Source organism: Pseudophryne corroboree, chromosome 11, assembly GCF_028390025.1.
Source record: "Pseudophryne corroboree isolate aPseCor3 chromosome 11, aPseCor3.hap2, whole genome shotgun sequence".
Lineage (NCBI taxonomy): Eukaryota > Metazoa > Chordata > Amphibia > Anura > Myobatrachidae > Pseudophryne > Pseudophryne corroboree.
Window position 1 is genome coordinate 322,187,092 of NC_086454.1, and position 18,929 is coordinate 322,206,020.

Sequence of the window (18,929 nt, forward strand, 5' to 3'; positions counted from 1 at the left end):
GAAAAATTTCCGGCGCTCATCTCTACAAACAAGTACAAAATTCAAAAGAATGTGAGATTAAGGACTTCTGGGGAATTGAGCAGATAAAAGGCACATGGAAAAATAAGAACATTGAAACTAGGTTGGCTAAGTCTGAGATGAGATGGATCTTCAATTTGAAGACATTGGTTCCACAGGGACTCAATGGAGAATTTGAATTGAAGTGGTTTTTAAATTGATTATTCTTTATTTGTCTATTTATTGTGTTTAATATGGTCATTGATTGATGTCATTCAGTTAATGTCATAATTTGAATGAAAACTAACTGTTATTTATACAATGCACTTTATTTTTAATAGTAAGTGTGTTTAGTGATCTTTTACTTAGACTAATTTTTGCTTTCTGTTTTATATCTTCAAAAAATGGTGTTATTATACGTTGATCCCTGGAATCCTATCAGCTTCAAGAAGCTTTGTCACCCATATTATGTGACCGGAATTGATATCCCGCCTGGTGGAACGCATCCTGGCCCGCATGGCAACAGGAAGAAATCAGCGTACACCAACCGTATGAAAGTTATGTAAAGACGCGATATCACATGACCGGAAGTTTCCGGAAGTGACGTCTGGTGGAACGCATCCTGGCCCGTAAGGCAACAGGAAGAAATCAGCTGTGTGATATGCTTTTAATTTCTTTTATCATGTGAGTGCATTTGTAGAAAAATAAATATTTATCTGTCAAAGGGATTATTGCACTATCGCCTTCTTCTCTTTATTGTCCTTATGTTGGAGGTACCTTGACATATACTTTTGGGACAAAGGTGGAAAAAGGCTCTCTGACTACTTGTGGATTCATATAGAGAAAATCTACATTATAAAGAAAACCCTTATGTGCCAGTTTTTTCTGGAAAACATTGTGAGTGAGATGCATTGAAAACAGTACTCCTGCACAGTTCTCAAAAAGGACTTCTACACTATTGTGTTTTTTTTCTTTCTCTTTGTATTCTTGTTGTCCCTCATCATTTGAGGAACATCAAACTACATTATATAGGTTGTGATATTGAAGATATCCCGATACATGACATGTTAGATCCAAGGAGCGCCAAAGGGGAATATTAATATTTTGGTATACTATGATATAGCGACATAGCAGGCATCCTTATACCTATATAGACATCCCACCTTATACCCATATACATAGGCATGTGCAGGAGCTGACACGGGGGTGCTGCTCTGTGACTTCTGCCCTCCCCCCGGGTCATGGACTACCAGCCGGGATCCTGAATGAGTGGCCGACGGGCCACAGGAGAGGTAAGCTTCCGGTGAGTGGTGTGGGTGGGCTGCGGGAAGGAAGGGTGAGGGTTTAGGCACCCACGAGGAGGGTTAGAGTTGGGCTCCGGAGGTGGGTGATGGTTAGGTTTGGGCTGCAGGGGGTAGGGTAGGTTTAGGCGCCACCAGGGAGTGTTAGGGTTAGGTTGCGGTGGGGGGGGGGTTAAGTTTAGGTTGCAGTAAGGGAGGGATTCTAGCCATCAGGATGCCGATATTTTGGCCATCAGCGTCCACAACATCGGCATTTCAGCCCCAACCCGGCAGGTGAGCTTTAAATTAGTTAGCTGTTACCATGCCAGGTTTGTGAACACTGACGTTTCTATAATGGGTGCAATGTGTGCAGGACATCTCACCTTATGACTATACAGACATCCAAACTTACACCTATACAGACATCCCACCTTATAACTACATAGACATCCAAACTTACACATATACAGACATCCAAACTTACACCTCTACAGACATCCCACCTTATAACTATATAGACATTGTAGAAAAAGGGGGATTGTGGATCTGCACCAGCTTAAAAAATATATATGTTATAAATGACAGAGAAATAAATCTATTAGATACCAAAATACTGACTATTATTGTAAATCATAAATAGTACTGAGTTTTGGTGGTGCTCCCATGGATTTTGTAGTTAGCCTACAGGGAGAAAACAAGAGAAAGACAAAATAACCTTGTGTGGAAGCACTCTTGGTTAAATACGAATGAATAGATGATGAAGAGGAGGACCGTTTGGAGTCCTTCCTCTCAGTGGATTAAGTAAAACTTAACTTTTAATAATAGACTAAAAGTTCACTGTGGGGTGAACAAAAATGTTGATGATAATAAGAATCTAGATTGCCATTGTACCAAATATGGTTCAAGATATAGCAGGTGAAAATATTGTTGTTGTAATTGTATATATATATTTGGAAATCACAATATGTACAGGTCACAGAAAAGATCGGAATGTGGAGTAAGCTCTAAAGAAAATGGTACAAGAATTTTCCTGAAAGAAAAAGGCCCACAGCACCTAGTATTCCATGGAGGTCTCCCATCCATGTACTGACCAGGCCATACCTGCTTAGCTTCCAAGATCGGACGTAATCGGGCGCATTCAGGATAGTATGGCCGTGGGCCGATTTGTATCAAGAAATACTAAATGAGAGAAAGGTCTGCAAGGTCTAATAGACCGCTTATATCCATCGGGTGGAAGAATCAATGGATAAATGCAGAATAGTGGGGAAAATACTGAAAATGAAAATGAAAATGTGGATGATATAAGGAAATTGGGGTGTGATATAAAATTCTCCTAAAGAAAGTGGCCCACAGCACCCAGTATTCCCTGGAGGTCTCCCATCCAAGCTTCCAAGATCAGACGTAATCGGGCGTATTCAGGATAGTATGGCCGTGGGCCAAATGAGTCAGAAAATAAACAGACACTATTTTAAGATTCTGTATTGGTATCTGACAGGGCTTGTAAGCTCCTGCCACTGATATTCTGAGTGAGAGAGTATGTGTAGGTAAATACTGCTGCTGTCTGTAACCGATGGTGCTATGAACTCGGTATGAGCACAATGTCTGTATCCAAGACTTACATCAGTCAAGTATAGGAGTAGCAAATTGCAGCAAACTATACCAATCTATTGTTAAACTGATGGACTGTTGAGCAGGATGATATTCCTGTAATCCGGTTGTATAGAAGAAAATCCTGAAAAAAATGTCAATGTGGATATTCTTACAAGCAGAGAAAACCTTGTCTATTTTTTGCTGTAAATAGCCAATAATATCATGAGATATGCTGCATGAATACAATAAAGGCAGCAAAAAAAACGAAAAAGAAGGAAAGTCTTTGTCCATGTGATGAACAGCAAAAAAACAAAGAATAGGGAAAGTCTTTGTCCATATGATAAACAAATATGGGTAACTGATATTGCAATTTCTGGATTTCTCTTGCTGAAAATGGCTATCAATAATATTAATGTGGACTATGTTGCAACAATGTTATTGTAAGTTAGGCTGCATGAATACAATGTGAGCAGCACAACAAAAGTACCATTTCTTTGTGTAGAAAATATAAATATAAATATAAATATAAACGAGCTTGCAGTATAGTTCCGAATTGGCTGTTTAAATAGAATCAATTCTGAGTATAGTTACGGAGCAGGTGCAGGGATTGTCAGACCAAATGGGTTCTGATGCGCTGCTTAGAAATGAACATATAATTAGAGGTTACCACTTTCCAATGTTGCAGATAACCCAGCGGCCAGTGGTTGTAGTTTGTGACCGTGCTCCGTGACCGTGCGGCCGCCCGTTCCGGAGAGGGCGATGCCGCAGTGACGTCACTGATTGGGCGTCAGGTTTCCGACGTACGTTTCACCTGTAAGCTAGGCTTGTTCACGGAAGCCCCGTGTTTTCTCACACCTAGTAACCATTTAAATAGGATGCGCGGACCAATCATGTATTGAAGGATTGATGGTGATTAGATGTGTTACAGCTTGGTTTGATGAGGGCATTAATGAGATTAATTGAAGATTGGACACTGCAAATATGGGATGGGTGTTTTTGATGAAAGATGCAGGGTTATTTATGTTGCGGACAAACTAGTCGGGGTTGATAACCTATTGTTACTGATTGATGATCCAGAAGGATTTGTAGTATAAGTGATAAAAATAATATTGGGCAATGATGTGTCCAATTAAGGGAGGGAGGATTAAATAATGTAATGAAATTGTTTTTTTTGAAATTGTATTTTTGTCTTTTGTTTGATTCAAAGTGTGAGAGTTGGACGGTGAAGTGTATGAAAAGTGGAATTATATTTGCTCATGTGAACGATAAGCAACATAGTGAGAGGATAATGAAGTGCTGATATTGGTAAAGGGTGGAATGAAAAGTAATGAGGTGTGATAGGATGAAATGTGGTGGGATGGTGGGAGGTGAAAATTGGCAGTGATTGATGTAAGAAGGGGAAAAAGGAGAGAAGTAAGAAGAATGAAAATGGGGGGGATTTGGCTGGTGTTTTTTAAAATGTTATGTGTATGTGGTGACTAGTGATTGTAGGGTTGGGGTTGCTGTGTGGAGTTTAGAGAGGACGTGGAGATGGACCAGACATCCAAACTTACACCTATACAGACATCCCACCTTATAACTATATAGACATCCAAACTTACACCTATACAGACATCTCACCTTATGACTATACAGCCATCCAAACTTACACCTATACAGACATCCCACCTTATAACTACATAGACATCCAAACTTACACCTCTACAGACATCCCACCTTATAACTATATAGACATCCAAACTTACACCTATACAGACATCCCACCTTATAACTATATAGACATCCAAACTTATACCTATACAGACATCCCACCTTATAACTATATAGACATCCAAACTTACACCTATACAGACATCTCACCTTATAACTATATAGACATCCTAACTTACACCTATACAGACATCTCACCTTATAACTATACAGACATCCAAACTTACACCTATACAGACATCCCACCTTATAACTATATAGACATCCAAATTAACACATATACAGACATCCAAACTTACACCTATACAGACATCTCACCTTATAACTATATAGACATCCAAACTTACACATATACAGACATCTCACCTTATGCCTATACAGACATCCAAACTTACATCTATACAGACATCTCACCTTATGACTATATAGATATCCAACCTTACACATATATAGCAGACATCCCACCTTATGCCTATACAGACATCCAAACTTACACCTCTACAGACATCCCACCTTATAACTATACAGACATCCAAACTTACACCTCTACAGACATCCCACCTTATAACTATACAGACATCCAAACTTACACCTATGTAGACATCCCACCGTAGACATCATGATTCTGATTCTGATTCTGATTCTGATCCCACCGTATAACTATACAGACATCCAAACTTACACCTATACAGACATCCCACCTTATAACTATACAGACATCCAAACTTACACCTATAAAGACATCCCACCGTATAACTATTAGTGATGAGCACCGGAAATTTTTCGGGTTTTGTGTTTTGGTTTTGGGTTCGGTTCCGCGGCCGTGTTTTGGGTTCGAACGCGTTTTGGCAAAACCTCACCGAATTTTTTTTGTCGGATTCGGGTGTGTTTTGGATTCGGGTGTTTTTTTCAAAAAACCCTAAAAAAACAGCTTAAATCATAGAATTTGGGGGTCATTTTGATCCCAAAGTATTATTAACCTCAATAAGCATAATTTCCACTCATTTTCAGTCTATTCTGAACACCTCACACCTCACAATATTATTTTTAGTCCTAAAATTTGCACCGAGGTCGCTGGATGACTAAGCTCAGCGACCCAAGTGGCCGACACAAACACCTGGCCCATCTAGGAGTGGCACTGCAGTGTCACGCAGGATGGCCCTTCAAAAAACTACTCCCCAAACAGCACATGACGCAAAGAAGAAAAAAAAGAGGCGCAATGAGGTAGCTGTGTGACTAAGATAAGCGACCCTAGTGGCCAACACAAACACCTGGCCCATCTAGGAGTGGCACTGCAGTGTCACGCAGGATGGCCCTTCCAAAAAACACCCCCCAAACAGCACATGACGCAAAGAAAAAAAGAGGCGCAATGAGGTAGCTGTGTGACTAAGATAAGCAACCCAAGTGGCCGACACAAACACCTGGCCCATCTAGGAGTGGCACTGCAGTGTCACGCAGGATGGCCCTTCCAAAAAACACCCCCCAAACAGCACATGACGCAAAGAAAAAAAGAGGCGCAATGAGGTAGCTCTGTGACTAAGATAAGCGACCCAAGTGGCCGACACAAACACCTGGCCCATCTAGGAGTGGCACTGCAGTGTCACGCAGGATGGCCCTTCCAAAAAACACCCCCCAAACAGCACATGACGCAAAGAAAAAAAGAGGCGCAATGAGGTAGCTGTGTGACTAAGATAAGCGACCCAAGTGGCCGACACAAACACCTGGCCCATCTAGGAGTGGCACTGCAGTGTCACGCAGGATGGCCCTTCCAAAAAACACCCCCCAAACAGCACATGACGCAAAGAAAAAAAGAGGCGCAATGAGGTAGCTGTGTGACTAAGATAAGCGACCCAAGTGGCCGACACAAACACCTGGCCCAGGCATCTAGGAGTGGCACTGCAGTGTCACGCAGGATGGCCCTTCCAAAAACTACTCCCCAAACAGCACATGACGCGAAGAAAAATGAAAGAAAAAAGAGGTGCAAGATGGAATTGTCCTTGGGCCCTCCCACCCACCCTTATGTTGTATAAACAGGACATGCACACTTTAACCAACCCATCATTTCAGTGACAGGGTCTGCCACACGACTGTGACTGAAATGACGGGTTGGTTTGGACCCCCACCAAAAAAGAAGCAATTAATCTCTCCTTGCACAAACTGGCTCTACAGAGGCAAGATGTCCACCTCATCATCATCCTCCGATATATCACCGTGTACATCCCCCTCCTCACAGATTATCAATTCGTCCCCACTGGAATCCACCATCTCAGCTCCCTGTGTACTTTGTGGAGGCAATTGCTGCTGGTCAATGTCTCCACGGAGGAATTGATTATAATTCATTTTTTTTTTAAATTCAATAGTTTTTTATTGGTTTTTACAATGTTTTAACATTTAAACATTGCCTAGGGCAAACATAACATACTTACATCAACTAGACTATAACACTTAAACAAGTAACAACAACATGCTTACGGTATTGCATATAGAGCATAGTGTGATGTGGTATTAAATATCCCATTCAGAGTCATAAATAGCAATAGAGCAGTGGTGACCCAGATTTCCTATATATTAAACCCACATTGTATTATCCTTTGTCACGATATTATCGTGCCTTTGAATCCGGCCGGCCACGGGCCACTCACCCCAGAGAACCCACACAGAGACCACTCATATCGGGCAGTTAAATAAATCTAGGGTACAGCAGTATTCATCCTTGAAGCGAAATAGCGAGAGCTCATCCACCTTCCCCATATAGCAATAAACTTTTTTTCCGCATTCCTGGCCAGATATACGAATTTTTCATGTGCAACAGTAGTATTAACCAGAGCAATCCAGGATTGTTGCGCTGGGGCTTCATTAGCCATCCATAATCTGGCTATGCAAACCTTGGCCAGAGCACTGAGGTTTATAACATAGCGTCGACTGGGCGGGTCTAGAGTTTCCTCATCTATAGTTGCCAATATGCAAGAGATAGGTGTAAGTACGGTAGAGGGGATACCCGTAACAACTATGGCACGTATAACCTCCTCCCAGAAATTCGACACCAGAGGGCATATCCATATCATATGCCAAAAGTCTGCTCCCATAGTGCCGCACTTGGGACATTTTGAGCTGTGGGATCCCCCTATATGTGACAATCGCAGAGGTGACATATATACCCTGTGCAGCACGAACAACTGAATTTGTTGATATCGGACAGATGATGTTGAAAGCCGGCACGATCCCAGGGCACCCTCCCATATCTCATCCGACACTGGACCTATATCAGATTCCCACTTGGTCTTGAGGGAGCTAAGGGGGTCTATATGATGCATTTGAAGTAACCGGTCATATATTTTGGATACTAAGTGACCGGATCCCACCGTCTGCAACAGCAATTTGACCGGGGAATCAGTAAACGCCGGCGGGCCATCGGGGAATTGGGCAGACACCACATGTCTCAATTGAAGGAAGCGATAAAAATACGCAGAGGGGACGTTAAATTCCTGTTGAATCTGCTGGAAGGATCTAAAAAACCCATCAATGTATAAGTGTCCCAGTGAAGTTACTCCCCATGGTTCCCACACCTCCCTGACTTGAAGCTGACACAACTCTGGCAATCCATATTTATTGTCCAGTGGAGTGTCAGGGTCAATGCCCTGTCCTTGCAATATCCGATGCGCCAGTCTCCAAACAGTAATATATTGTTTAATGAGTGGTAGTGCCGACACTTTGACGCTTCCACAGAGAAGCAGTCTTAGTGGGGAACCACCTGGATATTCCTGCAATACCAGCTGTGAATGCAAACTTGAAGTGTCAGATTCATTAACCCATTCCCATAGATGTGCTAATTGTGCTGCAAAATAATAAAGACGAAAGTTGGGAAGAGCCAGCCCCCCTGAGGTTTTGGGCCTAGTCAGAGTATTAAGTTTCAACCGTGCCCGTTTACTAGCCCAAACCAGAGAGGACATCAAGCCATCTATCTGTTTGAAAGTTTTCTGGGGGATGTATATTGGGGATTGTTGAAGTATGTACAGGAGTTTGGGTTGAAAAACCATTTTCACCAGGTTGACCCTCCCTGTAACTGTCAGGGGCAATTTCCCCCAGACCTTCACTTTATTGCGAAGATAAGATATTTGCGGTGTAATATTAAGGGAAGTAAATTTATGAGGGTCGTTGGATACCCAAATGCCCAGATACTTAAAGGAATTCACCCACCTTAGCGGGAGAACAACCAATGGGGAGGCAGGGACCTCACCCTGAAGCGGGATAATGGAGGATTTCTCCCAATTGATCAGGAGCCCGGAGTAACATCCGAACTTATTAATAATATCTAAAATCTTAGGCATAGACTCAGCATAGCGATCCACAAATAGCAGGATGTCATCGGCATAAAGAGCTATTTTCTCCTCCCTGGTGCCCACGGTGTATCCAATAATCTCAGGGTTCGCTCGCAGAAGACATGCAAGGGGTTCAATGGCTATAGCAAATAGGGTAAGGGACAATGGGCATCCCTGACGAGTGCCTCTGGACAACGGAAAGGAATGTGACACAAAGCCATTCACCGCCACTCTAGCCAGGGGAGAGGAATACATCAGGCGGACAAATCTGATAAAGCTAGGGCCTATACCAAACTTGCGCATGACCTTCCACAAGTACTCCCACTCCACGGAGTCAAAGGCCTTAGCGGCGTCCAATGATACTACTATGGATGAGGGTGCCTCACGGGGGACCTGGAGATGGGTAAATAATCGTCTGAGATTAATGGATGTTGATTTATTTGGCATAAATCCCGTCTGATCTGGGTGTATGATCTGCGTAATTACCTTATTTAGTCTACATGCCAGGATTTTGGCCAGAATTTTAACATCGGTCGGTAGAAGGGAGATAGGTCTATAAGAATCAACCTTCCTATGGTCCTTATCGGGCTTCGGAAGGACAATAATCAATGCCTCCGCCATAGATAATGGGAGGGATTCCTGTGTGAATATTTGACTATATAGCTGAAGCAATTGGGAGACAAAAAAATCTAAATGACGCTTATATAGCTCAGACGGTATGCCATCGGGCCCTGAAGCCTTCCCATTGGGGGCAGCATTGATCGCATCCACAATCTCCTCCGGTGAAATAGGTGCCTCGAGGAAGTCATGCGCCTCACCAGTCAGCAAGGGAAGCTGTATAGTCTGTAAATATTCGTCTAATTGCATCGGGGTACAGTCCAGTTTAGAGCTATATAAATGCCTATAGTACGACACGAATTCCGACGCAATCTGTGGGGTCTGCACTACAGTGGTACCGTCTGAGGCCTCTATTTCAACCACGGTATTAGCGGATTTCTCACCTCGTGCCAAGGAGGCTAGATATGATCCCGGCCTATCCCCGGAGGCGTAAAAGGTGTGAGAGTAGAAAAGGAGTCTATGCTGAGTCTTTTCCATTAGACATTCCTTCCATTCCCCCTGAGCTGTCAACCATGCAGATTTGGAACTATCCAAGCAATCCTGTAAATATTGTGCCTCTGCAGCAACACTCAGGGTCTCTAGCTCGGACTCCCGGTGCCTGAAAAAGGTTTTTAAATTAGCCACTCGTTTAATTAGGGTTCCCCGCAAAAAGGCCTTGAACGCATCCCATAAATTAGAGATAGGTTGCCCAGCCTTGTTTATCTCGAAAAATTCCCGCCACGCAGTCACCAAATCGGAGCCATCTCCCATATGTACTAGCCAAAATGGGTTAAACTTCCACACTGCCTGGCCTCTAGAGCAACCAAAGTCCAGGGTCAATGTTAAAGGGGAGTGGTCCGATATACCCCTAGTCTCATATTTGCTATCCCGGACCCTAGGAATCAGATCGTTCGAGAGAAGGGCCAGGTCAATCCTTGAGAACGAGGAGTGAGAGTGTGAGAAGCATGAATATTGTTTAACAGATGGATGTCTCAGTCTCCAGGGATCAACCAGGCCCAGTCCCGACACAACCTCAGCAAAATCATTTCTACCAGAATGTGGACCAGAGGGATTGGTGGAGAATCTATCCATCGCTTTATCCAATACATTGTTGAAATCCCCCACACAAACCATGGGTATACCCGGTGACAAGGCCACAAACCCTGCAACCCTTTTTAGGACATCGGAGGAGTACGGGGGAGGCACATATACGGACAGTAAAAGCAGAGGGGTACAGTGGATTTTACACTTTAAAAACACATATCTTCCCCATGGGTCCGTTTGTACTGACTCCAGCACAAAGGGAACTGTCTTCTTTACAAGGATAGAGACCCCCCGAGAGGCAGAAGTGTGTGTGGAATGGAATGCCCACCCTACCCAAGGTCTCTTAAGGGCTAGGGTCTTGCTGCCCACCAGGTGGGTCTCCATAAGACATATCACATCAGCGGCATACTGCTTAATTTGTCTAAGCACAAGGGATCTCTTGATCTTGTCATTGAGTCCCCTTACATTCCATGACACCAACCTAAGTCCAACCATGAGGGGTCGTTTTGATAATAAGAGAGGCTACAGCCCGCAGCCAGCCAGATCCATCTTCTCTGCATACAAGAACAAGGCACCACCGCTCAATGAGTAGATTCGTAAGCCACACACACTCAAATTTCGACCATCCATACCAGAAACAACCGTAGTCTGCAACTTCCCCCCTCCCCCCACCCTGTACACTACTCCCAACCTGCAGCATACTTGGATCCCTGAACCTAACACCGGCTCAAGCCCAGAGCACACAACTTGTTATACCCTGGATGGAGCCAGAAATATAATGGCCCTAAGAAAGAGAAAACAAAACACAAACAAAACAAAACTTCCCCAGCCTGTAGACTGATTCGCCCCCATAGGATAGAAAAAGGGGCGAGATATACAAAGTCACCCCCCGGGACTTAAGAGCAAAATATAATCAGGTATATTCGGACCACAGATATATCCCTCCTCCCCCCCGGCCCCCCACCCGACATATCCCAGCATTATTAATATAGTAATTGCCTGTATGAGAAGGATAGCAAGACAGAAAATCAGGTAAGTAATTATCCCCCCTACCACCCTCACATCCTCAGGGAACAGCATAGATAATTAAACATTTTCCCCACATCCTGCATCACTCCAGTAGTTATGCAGATAATCTTATCCTGTACATAAAATCTTTTGCCACACAGTCACAGGAATTAATCACTAATCAGCAAGGGCCCGTCTCGCCGGGAAGCGTCTATCCAGCCATATCATCGCCTCTCGAGGAGCCTCAAAAAACTTGGTCTCACCATCAGCTACCACTCGTAATCGTGATGGAAAGAGCATGGCGTATGGCAATTCAAGTTCCCGGAGTCTCCTCTTAACAGGCAGAAACTGAGCTCTATCTTTCTGCACCTCCACCGCAAAGTCTGGGAAGACCGATATTGGCGACCCGTTCCATTTTAGGGGGCCTTTCGTGCGAGCAAGTTTCAGAACAGTGTCCCGGTCGCGGAAGTGAAGGAACTTGGCGATGAATGTACGAGGCGGGGCCCCCGGAGGCAACGGGCGCATCGGAACTCTATGAGCTCGTTCTATGGTGAAATGAGGCGAGAATTCATCGGGTCCAAATGCCTTCCGAAGCCACGCCTCTAGAAATTCCTCAGGAGATGAGCCCTCCTCCTTCTCGGGCAGACCGATGAAACGGACATTGTTGCGACGCAGGCGTCCCTCCATATCCGTTAGTTTTTTGCGCACATCAGTCATTTGAGACTCCAAAGTGTCAGTACGCCGCCCCAGCGGGGTGACAGTATCCTCGACATTGGAGATACGGGTTTCGGCCTCACCCACCCTCTCTCTCACCCGTTGTAGGTCCTGATGTATAATGGAGAGATCAGACTGCACCTGCCCAATTTTGTCAGCCAAGCGGGCCTCACTTGCTGTCACGGCATCCAACACTCTTTGTAACGCAGCATCGGGTGGTTCTGATGAGACAGAGCTGTATGCAGGAGAAGGGGGCGAAGACCCATCTTGTGTAGTTTCCCTCCGCTGTTGTTGGGGACCGGGGTTGCGGACAAACTTTTCCATTGCGCCTGCCGCCGCGTTTTGTTGACGGCCTTTCACCATTTTGGATAACACAATGCCACCGTATTCGACCGATTATAAATCAAAGCAGTGCAGGCAAAGAGAGGGGGCGCAGGCACCAACTCACTATGTGAGGGCCAAGAGACGCAGGACGAATATATATATATATAAAAGGACCAGTGTTCCTGACAGTGTGGCACTATAGATTTGGAAGCTATGGTCAGGATCAGGGGATCAAGCAACTTCCCACCTGCATAAACGGCACCCTCCCGAGGCAGAGCAATGCAGGTCTACTTTAGTATCTTTCACCAGCCTCCAGTCAGGTCTAGCTGCCCAGGCTGCATATAATAAACACTTCCAGCAGGAGAGGTGTGGACTGGAGCAGACCTGAGCCTGTTGCCAACCACAAGATGGCGCCCGGAAAAGCCCACAGACAGCCCAGCTTGTGTTGTAGCCCTCAGGGGACAAAGGCTTCTGTAGCAGGCAGAGGGGGTATCTCCTGCTCGGCTCATAGGCCGCTCCGGTTTTAGTACAGGGCTGTCAGGGGCGGGTGGTGGAGCTCCGTGTGCGCGGCCCGCCAACCGCAAGATGGCGCCCGGCGGTCTCCCGTACTCTGCAGGGCCGCGACAAGCGCCCTGGTCGTCCGGCGGAGAAGTGGAGCAGAGCGGTGTGTTGTGCGGGTGGCGGGGCCCCCGCGGTAACCACTCGCCGGCCGCAGGGCACGCTAGGAAAGCCGGGTGGGAGACGAGTGACACAGCTCCCCTGCAGCCCGATCCAAGATGGCGCCGGCCTCGTGCAGGTCAGGATCAGCTCAGCCCTTCTAACGTTCCCAGCAGGTACACTGAACACAGGATCCACTTGAAATGGGGCCCAGAACGGGCAGCAGATTTTCAGAAAGCCGCACAGGGCCACTTATGCAGTCACACAGGGGGTGTCAGGATGTTTTTAGGATGTTGTCGGCTGGGGAGCTAGGATAACACGTTCTACTCCATTACTCGTCAGGCCACGCCCCTCGATTATAATTCATTTTAATGAACATCATCTTCTCCACATTTTCTGGATGTAACCTCGTACGCCGATTGCTGACAAGGTGAGCGGCGGCACTAAACACTCTTTCGGAGTACACACTTGTGGGAGGGCAACTTAGGTAGAATAAAGCCAGTTTGTGCAAGGGCCTCCAAATTGCCTCTTTTTCCTGCCAGTATAAGTACGGACTGTCTGACGTGCCTACTTGGATGCGGTCACTCATATAATCCTGCACCATTCTTTCAATGGTGAGAGAATCATATGCAGTGACAGTAGACGACATGTCCGTAATCGTTGTCAGGTCCTTCAGTCCGGACCAGATGTCAGCATCAGCAGTCGCTCCAGACTGCCCTGCATCACCGCCAGCGGGTGGGCTCGGAATTCTGAGCCTTTTCCTCGCACCCCCAGTTGCGGGAGAATGTGAAGGAGGAGATGTTGACAGGACGCGTTCCGCTTGACTTGACAATTTTGTCACCAGCAGTTCTTTGAACCCCAGCAGACTTGTGTCTGCCGGAAAGAGAGATCCAAGGTAGGTTTTAAATCTAGGATCGAGCACGGTGGCCAAAATGTAGTGCTCTGATTTCAACAGATTGACCACCCGTGAATCCTTGTTAAGCGAATTAAGGGCTCCATCCACAAGTCCCACATGCCTAGCGGAATCGCTCTGTGTTAGCTCCTCCTTCAATGTCTCCAGCTTCTTCTGCAAAAGCCTGATGAGGGGAATGACCTGACTCAGGCTGGCAGTGTCTGAACTGACTTCACGTGTGGCAAGTTCAAAAGGTTGCAGAACCTTGCACAACGTTGAAATCATTCTCCACTGCGCTTGAGACAGGTGCATTCCACCTCCTATATCGTGCTCAGTTGTATAGGCTTGAATGGCCTTTTGCTGCTCCTCCAACCTCTGAAGCATATAGAGGGTTGAATTCCACCTCGTTACCACTTCTTGCTTCAGATGATGGCAGGGCAGGTTCAGGCGTTTTTGGTGGTGCTCCAGTCTTCTGTACGTGGTGCCTGTACGCCGAAAGTGTCCCGCAATTCCTCTGGCCACCGACAGCATCTCTTGCACGCCCCTCTCGTTTTTTAAATAATTCTGCACCACCAAATTCAAGGTATGTGCAAAACATGGGACGTGCTGGAATTTGCCCAGATTTAATGCACACACAATATTGCTGGCGTTGTCCGATGCCACAAATCCACAGGAGAGTCCAATTGGGGTAAGCCATTCTGCGATGATCTTCCTCAGTTGCCGTAAGAGGTTTTTAGCTGTGTGCGTATTCTGGAAAGCGGTGATACAAAGCGTAGCCTGCCTAGGAAAGAGTTGGCGTTTGCGAGATGCTGCTACTGGTGCCGCCGCTGCTGTTCTTGCGGCGGGAGTCCATACATCTACCCAGTGGGCTGTCACAGTCATATAGTCCTGAGCCTGCCCTGCTCCACTTGTCCACATGTCCGTGGTTAAGTGGACATTGGGTACAACTGCATTTTTTAGGACACTGGTGAGTCTTTTTCTGAGGTCTGTGTACATTTTCGGTATCGCCTGCCTAGAGAAATGGAACCTAGATGGTATTTGGTACCGGGGACACAGTACCTCCAACAAGTCTCTAGTTGGCTCTGCAGTAATGATGGATACCGGAACCACGTTTCTCACCGCCCAGGATGCCAAGGCCTCAGTTATCCGCTTTGCAGCAGGATGACTGCTGTGATATTTCATCTTCCTCGCAAAGGACTGTTGGACAGTCAATTGCTTGGTGGAAGTAATAAAAGTGGTCTTACGAGTACGACTTCCCCTCTGGGATGACCATCGACTCCGAGCAGCAACAACAGCAGCGCCAGCAGCAGTAGGCGTTACACGCAAGGATGCATCGGAGGAATCCCAGGAGAGGACTTGTCAGAATTGCCAGTGACATGGCCTGCAGGACTATTGGCATTCCTGGGGAAGGAGGAAATTGACACTGAGGGAGTTGGTGGGGTGGTTTGCGTGAGCTTGGTTACAAGAGGAAGGGATTTACTGGTCAGTGGACTGCTTCCGCTGTCGCCCAAAGTTTTTGAACTTGTCACTGACTTATGATGAATGCGCTGCAGGTGATGTATAAGGGAGGATGTTCCGAGGTGGTTAACGTCCTTACCCCTACTTATTACAGCTTGACAAAGGCAACACACGGCTTGACAAATGTTGTCCGCATTTCTGTTGAAATACTTCCACACCGAAGAGCTGATTTTTTTGGTATTTTCACCAGGCATGTCAATGGCCCTATTCCTCCCACGGACAACAGGTGTCTCCCCGGGTGCCTGACTTAAACAAACCACCTCACCATCAGAATCCTCCTTGTCAATTTCCTCCCCAGCGCCAGCAACACCCATATCCTCCTCATCCTGGTGTACTTCAACACTGACATCTTCAATCTGACTATCAGGAACTGGACTGCGGGTGCTCCTTCCAGCACTTGCAGGGGGCGTGCAAATGGTGGAAGGCGCATGCTCTTCACGTCCAGTGTTGGGAAGGTCAGGCATCGCAAACGACACAATTGGACTCTCCATGTGGATTTGTGATTTCGAAGAACGCACAGTTCTTTGCTGTGCTTTTGCCAGCTTGAGTCTTTTCATTTTTCTAGCGAGAGGCTGAGTGCTTCCATCCTCATGTGAAGCTGAACCACTAGCCATGAACATAGGCCAGGGCCTCAGCCGTTCCTTGCCACTCCGTGTGGTAAATGGCATATTGGCAAGTTTACGCTTCTCCTCCGACAATTTTATTTTAGATTTTTGAGTCCTTTTTTTACTGATATTTGGTGTTTTGGATTTTACATGCTCTGTACTATGACATTGGGCATCGGCCTTGGCAGACGACGTTGCTGGCATTTCATCGTCTCGGCCATGACTAGTGGCAGCAGCTTCAGCACGAGGTGGAAGTCGATCTTGATCTTTCCCTATTTTTGGAACCTCAACATTTTTGTTCTCCATATTTTAATAGGCACAACTAAAAGGCACCTCAGGTAAACAATGGAGATGGATGGATACTAGTATACTTATGGATGGACGAGCGACTGCCGACACAGAGGTAGCTACAGCCGTGGACTACCGTACTGCGTCTGCTGCTAATATAGACTGGATGATAATGATATAAAAAATATATATATATCACTACTGCAGCCGGACAGGTATATATTATATAATGATGGACCTGCTGGACACTGTCAGCACTGCAGACTCCTAAAGTAAGCTACTAGTATCAAGAAGATAGAAAGAAAAAAAAAAACACCACAGGTAGGTGGTATACAATTATGGATGGACGAGCGACTGCCGACACAGAGGTAGCTACAGCCGTGGACTACCGTACTGCGTCTGCTGCTAATATAGACTGGATGATAATGATATAAAAAAAATATATATATATCACTACTGCAGCCGGACAGGTATATATTATATAATGACGGACCTGCTGGACACTGTCAGCACTGCAGACTCCTAAAGTAAGCTACTAGTATCAAGAAGATAGAAAAAAACAAAACACCACAGGTAGGTGGTATACAATTATGGATGGACGAGCGACTGCCGACACAGAGGTAGCTACAGCCGTGGACTACCGTACTGCGTCTGCTGCTAATATAGACTGGATGATAATGATATAAAAAATATATATATATCACTACTGCAGCCGGACAGGTATATATTTATTAATGACGGACCTGCTGGACACTGTCAGCACTGCAGACTCCTAAAGTAAGCTACTAGTATCAAGAAGATAGAAAAAAAAAACACCACAGGTAGGTGGTATACAATTATGGATGGACGAGCGACTGCCGACACAGAGGTAGCTACAGCCGTGGACTACCGTACTGCGTCTGCTGCTAATATAGACTGGATGATAATGATATAAAAAATATATATATATCACTACTGCAGCCGGACAGGTATATATTATATAATGACGGACCTGCTGGACACTGTCAGCACTGCAGACTCCTAAAGTAAGCTACTAGTATCAAGAAGATATAAAAAAAAAAAACACAACAGGTAGGTGGTATACAATTATGGATGGACGAGCGACTGCCGACACAGAGGTAGCTACAGCCGTGGACTACCGTACTGCGTCTGCTGCTAATATAGACTGGATGATAATGATATAAAAAATATATATATATCACTACTGCAGCCGGACAGGTATATATTATATAATGACGGACCTGCTGGACACTGTCAGCACTGCAGACTCCTAAAGTTAACTACTAGTATGAAGAAGATAGAAAAAAAAAAACCACCACAGGTAAGTATACAATTATGGACGAGCGACTGCCGACACAGAGGTAGCTACAGCCGTGGACTACCGTACTGCGTCTGCTGCTAGTATAGACTGGATGATAATGATATAAAATATATATATATATCACTACTGCAGGACAGGTATATATTATATAATGACGGACCTGCTGGACACTGTCAGCAGAATGCGTTTATAGAATAAAAACACCACACGACGAGTGTTTAACTTTTTCAGGCAGACAATCACAATATACTGGTGGTCACTGGTCACTGGTCAGTCACACTGGCAGTGGCACTCTGGCAGCAAAAGTGTGCACTGTTAAATATATGTACTCCTGCTATAACTGCTCCCCAGTCTCCCCCACAATTAAGCTGTGTGAGCAGTGAGCACTCAGCACAGTCAGATATACATAGATGATGCAGCACACTGAGGCTGACACAGATATGGTATACTGTGTCACTGTGTATCGTTTTTTTTCAGGCAGAGAACGGATTATATTAAATAATAATAAAACTGCACTGGTGGTCACTGGTCAGTCACTAGTAAACTCTGCACTCTCTGAGTACTCCTAAGCTCCAGTAAATCAAGTGTCTCACTCTCACTATCTATTTCTATTCTAAACGGAGAGGACGCCAGCCACGTCCTCTCCCTGTCAATCTCAATGCACGTGTGAAAATGGCGGCGACGCGCGGCTCCTTATATAGAATCCGAGTCTCGCGATAGAATCCGAGCCTCGCGAGAATCCGACAGCGGGATGATGACGTTCGGGCGTGCTCGGGTTAACCGAGCAAGGCGGGAAGATCCGAGTCTACCTCGGACCCGTGTAAAAAGCGTGAAGTTCGGGGGGGTTCGGTTTCCGAGAAACCGAACCCGCTCATCACTAATAACTAAACAGACATCCAAACTTACACCTATACAGATATCCCACCTTATAACTATACAGACATCCAATCTTACACCTGTACAGACATTCCACATTATAAATACATAGACATCCAAACTTACACCTATACAGACATCCCACCGTATAACTATATAGACATCAAAACTTACACCTATACAGACATC

At 45.5% G+C, this 18,929-nt stretch overlaps 1 pseudogene; it reads right to left on the reverse strand.

Annotated features, from left to right (window-relative positions):
- Positions 1-2,319: 2,319 nt before the first annotated feature.
- On the reverse strand, positions 2,320-2,437 carry LOC134970976 (5S ribosomal RNA; annotated as a pseudogene).
- Positions 2,438-18,929: the final 16,492 nt, after the last annotated feature.